General features: G+C 43.8%; 1 protein-coding gene across 11 annotated transcripts in view; it reads left to right on the top strand.

The window, feature by feature from the left end:
* TSPAN4 (tetraspanin 4) overlaps positions 1–15,258 on the top strand; it is a 937,220-nt gene that overhangs the window by 471,930 nt on the left and 450,032 nt on the right. The gene's annotated exons all lie outside the window — the stretch shown is intronic.

The raw sequence follows: 15,258 nt of genomic DNA on the forward strand, positions 1-15,258 counted from the left end.
ATAAGTTAAAAGAAAGTAACAGTCTCCAACAAATTTGACTTGAAAGGAATAACACAATCATCTACTTTGCAGTTTTTACAGAGGCAGTGAGCATTTTGTTTGCCTGTATACCAAACTAGAAGGTTATGCCTTGTCTGTGTTTTAGTTTTTAAAAAAGTGATAAGGGTAAACTAAGAGCTACAGTGGATTTTCAAACCTACTTAATTCTGTCATAATACTTTTTTAAATATATACTCAGGAGAGTCATAATTCCACTTACCCTTGGCATAGGTGATGGAGGAGATGGGTTAATGGGACAGAAGGGAATAGTTATGTGTAATGTGATAAGCATGATTGTTTTGTGTATACCTAGCACATATGAACATCCCTTATGCCAAGGTGTCTCTTGAGAGTGTTTGTACTATAAGCCCCTGCACCAGTAATTGCTACAGCGCTCTTTTCCTAATAGCTCAAGATTGATTTTTACTGCATTGTCCCTTTAGGATTTCTTTCCCCAAAAGTGCATCTTTATATTAGGGATTTTATTGAAAATGATCTCATCTTGCCTATTCTCTGGCTTATTGCATGAAGAGATTCTTTTGTGTAGTCCCACACTTTCACAGCTATTCACAAGCTGACACCGGTATACATCTGTAATATACGATACCTGTGATCCATTTCTCAACCATGTGCTTTGGGCTGCATTATTGATTTCCCATTGCCAGAAACCCAAGCACAATAAGAACACAAATGTCCTTATCTTTTATGCTCTCAAGAAGAAGAGATGCTGGTTTGAGATACGGCTTGTTGCTGAAAGGCAGTCTGGAGCTGCTTTGGTACAAGCAAAGGCCTTTGCTGCAGTGACTGTAGCACCCTGTCTAAGGTGAGCATGACAGAGATGTGCAGAATGGAGATGCCCAGCTACTTTGAAGGCAATGCTAGCCTGCGACACTCCCTTTTAGGTCTGCCATCATCACTCAGTTTTCTCTTATTCCTTGAACAAGAGGAACTCAAGAGTTGCAGGGTGACTTTCCAGCAGGGGTTGATGAAGTGAGTGGCGGTAACTACCATCCAACTCTCCAGTCGCCACTGAGTGAGTTTCAGGGGTGTAGTGGAGCAAGAGTGGGGTGGAAGCACAGCATTTGGAGTTTTTTTCAGAGCAGGAGCGACCATGTCATCTGCTGGAGTAAGTGATAGAACCTCCTTGCTCTGGCAAGTGAATGAAGTGATAATGAGACTATTGAGCTTTACTATTTGTTCATGACATATTAGCCTGCCATAGAAGATGAGGAAAATAATTAAGCAGATTGATGAGATTCATCCTTCAGTATAAATGGTGACACTCCTTTCCAAGATTAATTAATTTCTAATGAAAAAGTAAAAGGTTGCATTTCGACTGGCTGAAGATGTTTTGTTTAAAGCTCAGTGTGTTTTACAAGTTGAGTCTATCCTGTCAGAAATGAGCACCACCAAGGTCAATGCAGTAACTATGCAGAGGATTACAGTCATGTCATGTGGCTGATCAGGTAGTGAGCCCAGGTCTCCCCAGCCAAATTCCACTACACAACCACTGCAGTTTGGACTATCATATAATGATGAGCTCCTGCCCTTCAAAATGTACTGCTACACTACTGGTAAGTAACCCTGTTTTTCCCCCTTACCTCCCCTTAGTCAAAGCATGTAGCATGGAAGTGCAGGCTAGCAGGCAAGAGAAAGATCCTTGAGTTGTCAGAAGTATACATCCAAACTCCAGGTTCCAATTTAAGACACTTTATAATGATTAGGAATGGAGATATAATTAGGAATGGAGATATAATTAGGAATGGAGATATGATGAGAGTGATAACGGGTATAATTAAAAGAAGCATAACAGTTTATTCTCAATCAGTCAATCAATCAATCAATAAAGGGGGTGCCACAGCATCTGATTGTCCTGATGCGCACCCTATACTCTGGACAAGAAGCTACTATAAGGATAGAATATGGAAAAACTGATTGGTTCCCAGTCGGAAAGGATATGAGACGGGTGTATTTTATCACCCTGTTTGTTTAATCTATACGCAGAACATATCATATGGAAAGAGGTATTGGACCAAGATGAAGGAGGTGTGAAAACTGGAGGGAGAAATATCAATAATTTAAGATATGCAGATGATACCATACTACTAGCAGAAACCAGTAATGATTTGAAACAAATGCTGATGAAAGTTAAAGAGGAAAGCACAAAAGCAGGACTACAGCTGAATGTCAAGACTAAAGTAATGACAACAGAAGATTTATGTAACTTTTCAGTTGACAACGAGGACATTGAACGTGTCAAGGATTATCAATACCTTGGCACAGTCATTAACCAAAATGGCAACAATAGTCAAGAAACTAGAAGAAGGCTAGGACTGGGGAGCTATGAGAGAACTAGAAAAGGTCCTCAAATGCAAAGATGTATCACTGAACACTAAAGTCAGGCTCATTCAGACCATGGTATTCCTGATCTGTATGTATGTATGTGGAGGTTGGACAGTGAAAAAAGTGAATAAGAGAAAAATCAACTCATTTGAAATGTGGTGTTGGAGGAGAGCTTTGTGCATACCATGGACCGCAAAAAACCCTAATAATTGGGTGTCAAACCAAATTAAACCAGAACTATCATTAGAAACTAAAATGATGAAACTGAGGTTATCATACTTTGGACGCATCATGAGAAGACATGATTCACTAGAAAAGACAATAATGCTGGGAAAACAGGAGTAGAAAAAGAGGAAGGCCAAACAAGAGCAGCAAGATGGCGGCCGGAGGCATAACCAGGCTCTAATCTCTCCCGGCTGACCGAGTGTTTAACCAGCTATCCAGCTCTTTTTTTCACTGGACTGTTCACCTGTTTAATCCAATTATTTTTTTGAGGATCTAAGGCTTCCAAGGAATTTATTTGCTACTCATTTGCTAACCTTGTGAATCTTAAAAGCTTTGAAAGGCCTAATCTCTCCAGCGTCTCCGGCGACTTTCCTTATCAGCAGCTGTGCGTGGGAAGCCGAACGGCCTTAACTTACAAGCGGTTATTGGCAGTGAAAGGAGCATTATCCATCTTAAACAGGACATGAACAACAATATCAAGGTAAAACCAAAACCAAGAAAATGATTCTACTTTGAAGAACAATGCCACATAGATGTGTCTCTCTTTGCATCTGTAGTTTGGCGACAGCAATAAAGAAATGTAAAACAAGATCATCATCCCTCCCTGTTGGATTGCTGTTGTTTGATTTGCACTATATCCTGCAGGATTGGGTCCCAGGAACCTTAGCCGGCCGTGGTTTATTTTTTCCATCTATCCTTTGGAGGGATATGTTGACTGCGGACTGAGGGACGTGTGGAGACATTTTTGCCTGCAGGAAGAGGAACATTGCTGTCGCTTAGGGAAAGAGAGCAGCTGTGGCTGCTACTTTGGTTCTTACACACAGCATTTGTTCCAGCTGCCCACGGAGTGAGAGCTATTATTGCTGTTTGCTCCTGTCTTCTCTTGATTGTCATCATTGCTGCGCTTCTCGTTGAACTGCTTGTACTGGGAAGATCAAGACAGCCAAGCCTGTGGTGGACACCTCTACACCTCCAACATATGGACATTTTCATATGAAGTTAAAAAAATCTAAGTAACAATTAGAACTGAGTTGCAACCTTCTGTGGAGCCACAATAACATTGTGGAAGAAGAGAGGTCCAGAGTTGGCGTTCATTCGTACAGAGTGCGGGACTATGTTTACTGTGCAGATTTGAATTGGATGTGTGGGTATTTGTATGAATGTATGTTATGAGTGAGTGTGTATTTTTAAGTACCGTATATTCCGGCGTATAAGATGACTGGGCGTATAAGACGACCCCCAACTTTTCCAGTTAAAATATAGAGTTTGGGATATACTTGCCGTATAAGACTACCCCTGCTTATGACATGCAACACATTTGGAATCAAAGAGCTCCTCCCCCAGCACAAAGGGCTAGAGTTCCAAACAGGCTTAAGACCCAGCATTTCTCCCTTTTAGGAAATAAATCCTCCACAGGCAGCGAGCCTTTTACTCCGCGCCCGGTTTGGCTTGGCCAGCAGCCTGGACAGCAGACCCTCCGCCCCCATTTTCTAGAGCAGTGACAGCAACCCCTCCTCACTCCGCCTTTCATCCTTCAGCCCTGCACTGTCTGCGGAGCACTCCATGGAGATCCCTGCCTTAGTCCTTCCCCAGGCCACTGCCCCCTCCCCTCATGTTCTTGCCCTTGCCTGGACTCACTCGCCGCTCCTCCCCTCAGCCTGCTTCCCATTCCATAGCTCCGCAGGCACTTACATAGAGGGAGTTGACGCTGGAGCCGTAGAAGTGCAGCGGAGTGCTGAGCTACAAAGGCGGGGAATTCGCGAATACTAGAGAATCCCTAACAGTGGTGTGGCAAACAGAAATAACAAAACAAGATTACTTGTGAGAGTGACTGGCAAAGAGTGTGTGGCAAAAAGTGAGTGAACTCAAACACCATGGCTGAATATATAAAAATGAAAAGAGAAGAGCTGGTGGAGAAGTGCATAACATTCAATTTACCTCACGAGGGTAAAGGGGTAGATGAATTGAGGGTAGCACTTATAGGATTGCAACTGTCCAGCAAAAACAACCTGTCAGGGAAGAGACCCCAGAAGGATACTCAAGCAATCCCACTTATATAGAGTACTTGAGAGAGAAGTTAAGATGGGAGGCTGAGGAAAAAGACAAGCAGAGAGTCTTTGAAATGGAAGAAAAAGACAAACAGCGGGTCTTTGAGGCTGAGGAAAAAGACAAACAGAGGGAGTTGGAAACTGAGAAGTTGAGAATGGGGTTTGAGGAGAGGGAGAAGCAACGAGCATTGGATGCCGAATTACAAGTAGAAAAGTTAAAATTTGATAGAGAGAAATTTCACTCTGAGGAGACAAGGAAAGACAGAGATGGAGCAAAAATAAAAATTACTCCAAAGGACTTTGCTGTCTATGAGCCTGGTCAAGATCCTCAAATTTACCTCAGCACCTTTGAAAAAGCAGCTCAGTTGTGGGGGCTACCTGAAGATAAATACATGCAGTATTTATCAAACCTGATTAAAGGGGAATTGGCTGAGGTATACCAATATTTCCCCTCAGACAGGCCTGTCACCTATGCTGAATTCAAAGAAGCAGTGTTTAAAAGATTCAGACTGGGGCCTGATTATTTTAGAAAGCTTTTCAGAAACTGCCAGATACAGACAGGGAGGTCTTTCATGGAGCTGGGGGCAAAACTGATGGACATATTTGGGAAATGGCTGACAAGTGCAAAAGCTCAGTCTGTGGAGGAGGTGAAAAACTTCATGATATTGGATCAATTATACCATCAGTTACCACCAGAAATAAGGCTCCTGTCAAAGACCGTTCCCCTACATCGGTGCAGGAGGCCGCAGAGTTGGCGGATCACTTCACCTCCAACAGAACTGGCTGGGTGGGGAAAACAACAAGAGATTTTAAACCCAGACCATATAACGCTGGCAGAAGGGATGTGGTACCACAGTGAGTGAGTCCTCCAGTAAAATCTGAAGGGCACAGGACACCCCAGAGTGGATCTGTGTACCCTAAAAGTGAGGAGAAATTATGCTACAAATGTGGTAGATCGGGGTACCTACGTTTTCAATGTGAGGTTGCCAACCCCATTAGTAATCCTGCTCAGACAAGGACAGTGAAAACAGAGCCCAAGGCTTTAGAAACAGCGAAAAAGGTTCAGTTCTGCCAGATAAACTGGACAGAAGTAACAGACCTTGATTCAAGTCTGAGAGAGGAAGTGAGTGTACAAGGGGCAAATTATTGGGCATTGCTTGATACTGGTGCCGCTCAGACATTACTGAGGCCAGATTTAATAAAATCTGAGGTAATATTACCTCAGGAAACTGTGACTATCCAAGGAGTGAGGGGTCAACCAGAAAGTTTGCCTGTGGCCCTGGTGGATATGACTTGGAGAGGCCGAGAGGGCCGATATAAAGTAGGCATTAATGCCCAGCAACAAGAACCAGTAATACTGGGAAGAGATGTAATGGGAGCACAAGGAAAGATCTATGTAGTGACCAGACAGCAAATTGGCAGAGAAAAAGAAGCCATATTAAGGGGGGCTGAAACAAACAGGGTGGAATCTGTTAACCAGCCTCAGGTCACCATAACAACCACTAGCAGGCTTGCTGAAGGAGACAAACTGTATCAAGTGGTCGCTGATAAGAAAGAAGCAGAGCAATTCAGGGAACAGCTGCATAAAGATATAAGTTTGAAGCAGATAAAGGAACAAGCTCTGACCCAACAGATTCCTTTCACTGACAAACTGAGGAATCAAGTTGTGTGTGAGAATGGGATTTTATATAGACTGTGGATGCCTGCTGAGAGAAAGGATGAATGTGAACCAGTGAAGCAATTGATAGTACCTAGCAAATACAGAACCAGATTGCTAGAGGTAGCCCACGATGTCCCATGTGCAGGACATCTGGGAATAAAAAAGACCAAGAGGAGATTGGCAGCACACTATTATTGGCCAAACATCTCCAAAGATGTAAAATCTAGTATTCGCTCCAAGCCGAAGGGGAAAAGGAGCCCCCCGTGAGGGAAGCAACGGCGGGCATGCGGCCGCGGCCGTTTTTGAGCTCCCCCCACCATACGCGTCGACCGCAGATTCTCCAGTCCGGCTCGGAAGTTTCAGCACCCGCCCTATAAGACGACACCCGGCGTATAAGACGACCCCCGACTTTTGAGAAGATTTTCCTGGGTTAAAAAGTCGTCTTATACGCCGGAATATACGGTATATGAGTTCTTTGCATTTATAGTTTACAATGTGCCTGGGGAAGAGGTTTTTCCATCAAGCGGGGAGAGTTGAGGGGGCCCCAATTGCCGTATTGACGGGCAGAGGGAGGTATGGTGTTATAAGAAGGACGTTCCAGGTAAGGGGAACGCGGCCCAGACATGTAGTGGCTGTACCTCGTTCCGGTCCTTCTCATATCCGCAGGGTTGTTGGTTGTCCTCTCAGCCAACTCTCAGATCTCCAGTTGCTGCTTTTTAATGCCAGATCGGTACATAATAAAACCTCCCTCATCCATGATTTGATTATGGACAAGGCAGCCGATCTGGCATGCATAACCGAGACCTGGGTGGGTGAACAGGGAGGAGTTAGTCTCTCCCAGCTCTGCCCACTGGGGTATTTGGTTCAGCATCATGGCAGATCTGAGGGTCGGGGAGGTGGGGTTGCTGTGGTCTATAAGAGTTCCATCTCACTCACCAAGCACCATGTCCATGCAGTTACTGGTCTGGAGTGTTTGCACCTTGTGTTGGGCCAGAGGGACAGACTGGGAATCCTTTTGGTGTACCGCCCACCTTGCTGCCCAATGGCTTCCCTAACTGAGCTGACGGAAGTGGTCTCAGAGGTGTTGTTGAGATCCCCCAGACTATTAGTATTGGGGGATGTCAACATCCACGCTGAGGCTACTTTGTCCAGGGCGGCTCAGGCCTTCATGGACGCCATGACAACCATAGGGCTGTCCCAATATGTTAGTGGCCGAACACATACATCGGGGCATACTCTCGACCTTATCTTTGCTACTGGACATGGGGATAGTAATCTGGATGTGGGGAGTTTTACATCTCTCCCTTTGTCATGGACAGATCACTGCTTGCTGAAGTTTAGACTTTCAGTGGCCTTTCCCCTCTGCAAGGGTTGGGGACCTATTAAATTGGTCCGCCCCCGGAGACTAATGAATCCTGAAGGTTTTCAAAGGGCTCTGGGGGATTTTCCGGCTGATAGGACTGGCGCTCCTGTCGAAGCCCTGGCTAATCTGTGAAATACGGAGATGACCTGGGCTGTGGACACGATCGCTCCTGCACGCCCTCTCCTCTGTAGAGCTCATTCAGCTCCTTGGTATACTCCAGAGCTGAGAGCGATGAAACAAGATAGGAGGCGGCTTGAGCAGAGATGGAGACGAACTCCCGATGAATGCAATTATGCGCTGGTTCGTGCTTCCACTAAGCTGTATGTAGGAGCGGTGAGGGCGGCAAAAAAACAACATTTTGCCACCACTATTAAGTCATCTCTCTCCCACCCAGCGGAGCTTTTTAGAGTTGTCCGAGGGCTTCTCCATCTAGGCCTACAGGACACGGTAGATACATCGGTGGCCCGCTGTAATGAGTTCGCTGAGCACTTCCAGCATAAGATCTTATGCATTCGCCGGGACCTAGACTCCCATTTTATAGCAGTTAACCCTAGCGAGGTGTCTGGAGCACAGTCTTGTCATGTTTTGTTGGATGAGTTTCAGTCGGTTCAGTTCAAGGATGTGGACAAGGTGCTTGGACAGGTACGTGCAACCACTTCGGTACTAGATCCTTGCCCCTCTTGGCTAATAAAAACTAGCAAGGAGGGAACAGTTGGCTGGGCCAAGGAAGTGATAAATGCCTCCTTGCGAGAGGGAGTGGTCCCCGGCTGTCTGAAAGAGGCAGCTGTGAGACCACTTCTGAAAAAACCTTCCTTGGACCCAGAAGATTTCAGCAGCTACAGACCAGTAGCAAACGTTCCATTCCTGGGCAAGATCTTGGAACGAGTGGTTGCCGACCAGCTCCAGACGCTTTTGGATGAAACCGATTATCTAGATCCATTTCAATCGGGGTTCAGGCCTGGTTTTGGCACTGAGACAGCCTTAGTTGCCCTGTTTGATGACCTATGTCGGGAGAGAGACAGAGGGAGTGTAACTCTGTTGATTCTCCTTGATCTCTCAGCGGCTTTTGATACCATCAACCATGGTATCCTTCTGGAGAGGCTTGCGGAGTTGGGAGTTGGAGGCACTGCTTTGCAGTGGTTCCGCTCCTACTTGGCAGGCCGTCTCCAGAAAATAGTGCTTGGGGAACATTGCTCGACACCGTGGGTTCTCCAATGTGGGGTCCCGCAGGGTTCAGTTTTGTCTCCCATGCTCTTTAACATCTATATGAAGCCGTTGGGTGCGGTCATCAGGAGTTTTGGAGTGCGTTGTCATCAGTACGCTGATGACACGCAGCTCTACTTCTCCTTTTCATCTTCTTCAGGTGAGGCGGTCGATGTGCTGAACCGTTGCCTGGCCGCGACAATGGACTGGATGAGAACTAACAAGCTGAGACTCAATCCTGATAAGACTGAGATGCTGTTGGTGGATGGTTTCTCCGATCAGATGGTGGATATATACCCTGTCCTGGACGGGGTTACACTCCCCCTAAAGGAACAGGTCCGTAGTCTGGGAGTCGTTTTAGACTCTTCCCTCTCACTTGAGGCTCATGTAGCCTCGGTGGCACGGAATGCGTTCTACCAACTTCGATTGGTAGCCCAGCTACGTCCCTACCTGAGTAAGGAGGACCTTACATCAGTAGTACATGCTCTGGTAACCTCGCGTTTGGACTACTGCAACGCGCTTTACATAGGGCTACCTTTGAAGACGGTTCGGAAGCTACAGCTAGTGTAAAATGCGGCGGCCAGACTGCTAACAAGAACTAAGCGGTCTGAGCATATAACACCTGTGCTGGCTCACCTGCACTGGCTTCCAATACGCTTCCGGGCCAGATTCAAAGTGTTGGTGTTAACCTATAAAGTCTTATACTGCGCGGGACCACGATATCTGTCGGAACGCCTCTCCCAATACGAACCGGCTCGTACACTACGGTCTACTACGAAGGCCCTCCTCTGGGTCCCGACGCATAGGGAGGCCCGGAGGGTGGTGATGAGATCTAGGGCCTTCTCAGTGGCGGCCCCCGAATTGTGGAACAGTCTCCCCGAGGAGGTACACTTGGCGCCGACACTATCATCTTTTCGGCGCCAAGTTAAAACCTTTCTCTTCTCTGAGGCATTTTAATCTTAGTTAAATGTTTGTAACTTGGTTTTAGATTGTGTAGTTTTTATATGGTTGTATCAAATTCTGTAATTTTATTGTATTTTATGTTAACCGCCCAGAGAGCTATTGCTAGTCGGGCGGTATATAAGTTTAAGAAATAAATAAATAAATAAATAAATAAGAGATGGATTGATTCCATAAAGGAAGCCACAAACCTGAACTTACAAGATCTGAAAAGGGTGGTTTACAACAGATGCTATTGAAGGTTGCTGATTCATAGGATTGCCATAAGTCATAATCGATTTGAAGGCATATAACAACAACCTACACTAGACAATCTTAAAGAGGAATCTTAGCACCCTCCACCCAGGTATGTCCATGTGGATTTGGGCACACCTCTAAGGGTACAGTTGATTAAAAAAAATTAATAAAAACATTTAAAGTCTGCCCTTCAGAGGTCCCAGGGAAGAAATACACAAACAACAAAATCAAATTATCGATAAGAACTAACATGATACAAAACTATACAAAACACAATAAAACAAAATTCACAATAAAATCTCAGGTCAGTAAAACCACAAAAAGTAGCATCAAACAGATAGTGTAATCTCCCAAGGCATCTCATCCATTCCCGAAGGCTGGACAAAGAAATGCGTCTTCATCTGCCGATGAAATGAAAACAAATGTTTGTGTTGAAACATACTTCAGAGAGGAGGTCGTTCCATAGGTATGGAGCTCCCACTGGGAAAGACCTGCACAGTCAAGGCTCAGCCAGAAAAGGATGTCCTTACAGGCTCCTCCTTGCCCTGAAGGAGTCTGTAGTCAGCTTGGGTGGGTGGAGCCAGATCAGATCTGGAGACTTCTTCCATGAGAGGTTGCAGCTATAAGACTTAGCAATTCAGAGCTTGGAAAAGTTACTTTTTTGAACTACAACTCCCATCAGCCCAATCCAGTGGCCATGCTGGCAGGGGCTGATGGGAGTTGTAGTTCAAAAAAGTAACTTTTCCAAACTCTGCTTAGCATGCAGGTTAGTGGCCAGCAGTTCTTGATGCTTGACAGTTGTGCCTATTTGTATTTATTTATTACAAATCTGTGGAGCATGAACTGTGGAAAATGACCCTAACAATTCCTTTTATGGCCATACACCCTAACATCAAGTCTGCACAGAAACTGGCAATTTGCTGTTAGTACATTGATAGCTGTTGGCAGAAAGGCTTTTGGAATGCTGCTAGGATATACTCTCGAGCCATATGTACACAGTAATTATTGTGAAACAGTGATGGCAGCCAATCTCCTACTGCCTATGAAGGGGGAAATCTTCAGTCAAAATCCAACATTTTGAATGAAAGAGCAGGATACTGGATTGGGGTGCTTTTACTACCAACTAAGAATCAGCCTCAGTAAGTACTAGATAAGCAAATTTTGTGAAAGTCAGCTGGAATGTGATTTAAATTGAACTTTACTTTGAGAAAGTCATAAAGCAGGCTGATGAATGGTTACCTTCTCATTTCTTCAGTCCTGTACTTTTAATCCTGGCTCAGGCCACTAGCTCTAGCTCTTCTAGCAACTGGCAAAAAAGGCCCAAACAAATCATTATAAGGAATGTGCATTCATGTTCAGATTAAGGCTCAATATCTCCAAATCAAAACTTTAAAAAAATATTGTAAATATAAACCCAGTACTACCTTTCCATAATGTTGGGTCAGTGTGTTCCTTTGTTGGTGCAAAAGGCATGAATTGATGGTTGATAGGCAAGATGGTTGGGAAGATTCACTAGTTGTTGTTCATTATTTTAATATGAATTTGATATTCAAGATGATCCAGAATAAATGTTCTGGGCTTTAAAAAAAACCTGTTGAAAGTGAGCCACAGCATGGTGACACAACATGGTGACACGGTAAACATTCCTTCTTACCCAGGCATTTGATGGCTGAAGGGGACTGATTGTGGCAACCTGAACATCACTGATGAAAGGATGTTTTTTTAACTGTGACTGTGTTTTAGAATGTTTTTAACTGTTTTCAAAATGCTTTTCTTTTTCTTGATGTTCAGTTGTTTTTGTTGATGTATTTGCTGACCTGGGCTCCTTCAGGAGAAAAGGTGGGATAGAAATTCAATAAATAAAGTGTGTTTGCAGAGCTGGAGGGGGGTTGTTGTCTTGTAGGTCATCTGTTCCAATGCCCTGCTTGATACAGGAACTCCAGAGCTAGGACATCCACAAGAGCTGGCTGTCCAGCCACTGCCTGCAGACCTCCAGTGAGGGAGAGCCCATCTCATGTTTTATTCTTACAAAATAGATCTGGACCTTGCCCAACATACTGAGAACTGCCCAAGGACATTGGGTGCCCAGTATTTTTATTTGGGAACACTCAGGCCCATTAATAGACTTCAAACTATGAATTAAAAGATGCAATATTCGCTAGTAGCCACTTGGAAATGCTGACAACTGTCACTTCTAAGTCGGCATGGCATTTAATTTATTAGTAAATGTAGTTCCCATTCACATGACATGAAGGGGTCATTCCCGAGAGGGAATTCTTGTGTAAATATATTGTGTGAATTATCTAGGCATTGGAACTAGGCACCTAAATTCCTTGGGCTGGACAGCATACTGCACAAGATCTTCCATCCCAAGAACCTTGGAGGACAGGTCCAGTAGCTGCCATGATTTCCACATCACATTATGATGGCACATCCTAACAACCCAACCCTTTTGTGGCAGTTATTTCAGGAATGGTGTGATATAAAGAATATGCATTTAAAATGATGCTTTTCTTCTTATCACAAGGTTTCTTTAGAGTGTGAGATTATTAACTTTGCCCTATTAATTATTAATTATTATTATTTATATTTCTTATTCACCCTTCACAATGAGGTCCCAGGGCAAGTTGTTACAGTATATAAAACACAATTCAATCAAAATTGCCGCAAAACAACAAAACATTACAGAGAAGTTTACAGATAAAGTTACGTATTTTTGTAAGTGGAGTGTCTAGAAATATTGGCAACTCTGTTGTGCCTCTACCTCTGGGTATACTAAATATCCTCTGTGAGAATTTTATGTAACTTGTGGCCATCTGTACACACTAACTGGCTCTATGTGGGCTATAGTTCTTGCATTGCTTTTCTATATAAATAATATTTGTGGTCTTGCATGATTTGTGCTGTCATACATGATTTGTGAATATGGCTTGACATACTAGAGGGAGCAAAATGTTTCTGAAAGCCAGTTATTAATTTATAAATATCAGGAGCAGAAAGAATGCTGAAGGATGCAATTTAAAGTGGCTTTCTTTTGTGCGTACTTGATCTGCCATAACATCTACTACTGCAATCTGCTTTGCATCTGTGTTATAATACACTGAAGACCTGTGGAGAATCATTGGCTTGTTGAAATGCAGAAGCCTTGCTAGTTGTGGTTGTTGCTGTTATTAAATTTATTACCTGCCCTTCACCAGTAGGTCCCAGGATGGGTCACAACAATATAAAATAATTATTAAAAAAAATAAAACAAATTACTGTTCTATTACATCACCTCATTGTCCTCAGGGGTGCCAACAGGATTTTTGGGATCCAGTACACTGTATGAGGATTGGGTCCTCTGCTGAGACAAGGAGGAATGTGCAAAACTCAGGTTCAAAAGGGGATTAACCTGATTTGCTCCAGGAGGGTCATGACCCAGGTTAGATCATGAATCCACCTTTGGATCCCTTTACAAGGCAGTCTAAGAGCTCCAGCACTGCATCTGTCCTTTTAACTATTTTTTGCCCGGTGGCGCTAGATGCTGCTGGGTGAGTCTCTCGATTCTGGTTTCTCATTTTTTGAGTTTTGCTTTAAAAAAGCAGTCAGTTTGCTTAAAAAAAAGTCCTCATGAAAATTCATCAGTGTTTTACTGCAAATTTCTCCTAATATACACATTTTTGTATGCAACGTTCTGTAATATACACATTTTTGCAAAACAATCTTCCCCAATAAAATGCATTTTAATGTTATTTTCACTAATGTATGCATTTTATGCACACTATCCTAGTATATGCATTTTCATACACATTACTTGGCTGGAGAACTGCAAAATTCAGAGAAGTGCTGATTTTGAAGGATGCCTATGTTTCGGTTCACTTATTGTTTTGGAAAAGGCAAATTAAATAGGTTAAAATGTGATCTGAATGGAATTCCTCCCCCATCTCTAGCTGCCACGTTTTTGAAATGCAAGAGCAAATCCCACTGGGAGCAATGGGACTTCATGACATTTTGTTGCTCTTCGAGGGAATTGTATAGGGATAACATGGCTGCCCCCAGTTTTTTCCATGGGGCAAACCAGATTGTGCTTCTTTCTCCTTCCATGGTAGGTAACATAAGCCCTATGAACTGAATCCAGCTCACTTGTGCTTTCCCCCAAGAATAATTACTTCACAGATATTTCTTCCCATGTCAGCAGTGTGAAGATGTATGGGGCCAGGGAAAGCATCTTGGCAGGTTAGAGTTGGTTTGCAGCAGACTTTTCATTACCTATGTCAGGAATAGCTCTTCAGCCTTGTGCTCACTAGAGGCCAGCCACTTGAGCTTCCCTACATTCTTTGTCTTAAGCCATCCCTGTAAAAAGGAGTCTGGAAGATGCTGCTGGCACACTGGTCAACAGCTCCTGCTGACAGATTCTTGGCTGTGCCTTGAACCTACTGGCTTCTGTTTCCTTTGCCTTACACTCTGCCCTCCCCCTCATCTGTTTGCCCATTCCTTGCATGCTTGGTCCCTGGCAGTCCCTAGCCTATTCTATGAAATAAATCGTCAACTTCAGGAAATTATTTTGCACACATTGAAGCTCCCCCAAATTTTTTCCAAGAGGTTAATTCTAGCCCTCTCAATCTGCTTTTGCTTTTCAGTCTAAGCCTTTTGGGAAGCCTGCAATGTAATCCTTTCTGTAGCCAAGAAATTATGTTTTTCCCCTCTGGTATTAAAAAGGGAACAAGAATGAAAATGGCATCTTTGGAAGCAGAGTAAAGAAAATCTGGGTGAATTAGAGGGACTCTGCTTTCTCTTCTGCTAAGTGGAGAGTGTTCACTTTGCTGTGGAATGAAGCAATGGCCAGTGGCCCCCAATCTACTCCACTAGCAATACTTTTTTGTAGCATTCATCCTGACTTCTGGGGGACATTTGAACCCCAGATGCACTTTCCATTGTGCAATTTACACATGAGTAGACCTACAGGGTTGTCCTCCTTGGGCATTGTCACAAACTGTCTCCCATACAATGTCCTCAAATTTCAGCCAGTTACCACTTACCATTTTCCTTCTGGAAACAAAAAACCCCCACTGGGGTCCAAAAATACCCCAGTTTACTCAATATGCATGGAGAAGGAGCCAATGTATACTGCTCACAAAAATTCTACCTCCTTTGAATAAGTGTTTTTTTGGCTCAAAGGTACTTTGGTAGTCTCAAGCACA

This window comes from Rhineura floridana, chromosome 2 (genome assembly GCF_030035675.1).
Source record: "Rhineura floridana isolate rRhiFlo1 chromosome 2, rRhiFlo1.hap2, whole genome shotgun sequence".
NCBI lineage: Eukaryota > Metazoa > Chordata > Lepidosauria > Squamata > Rhineuridae > Rhineura > Rhineura floridana.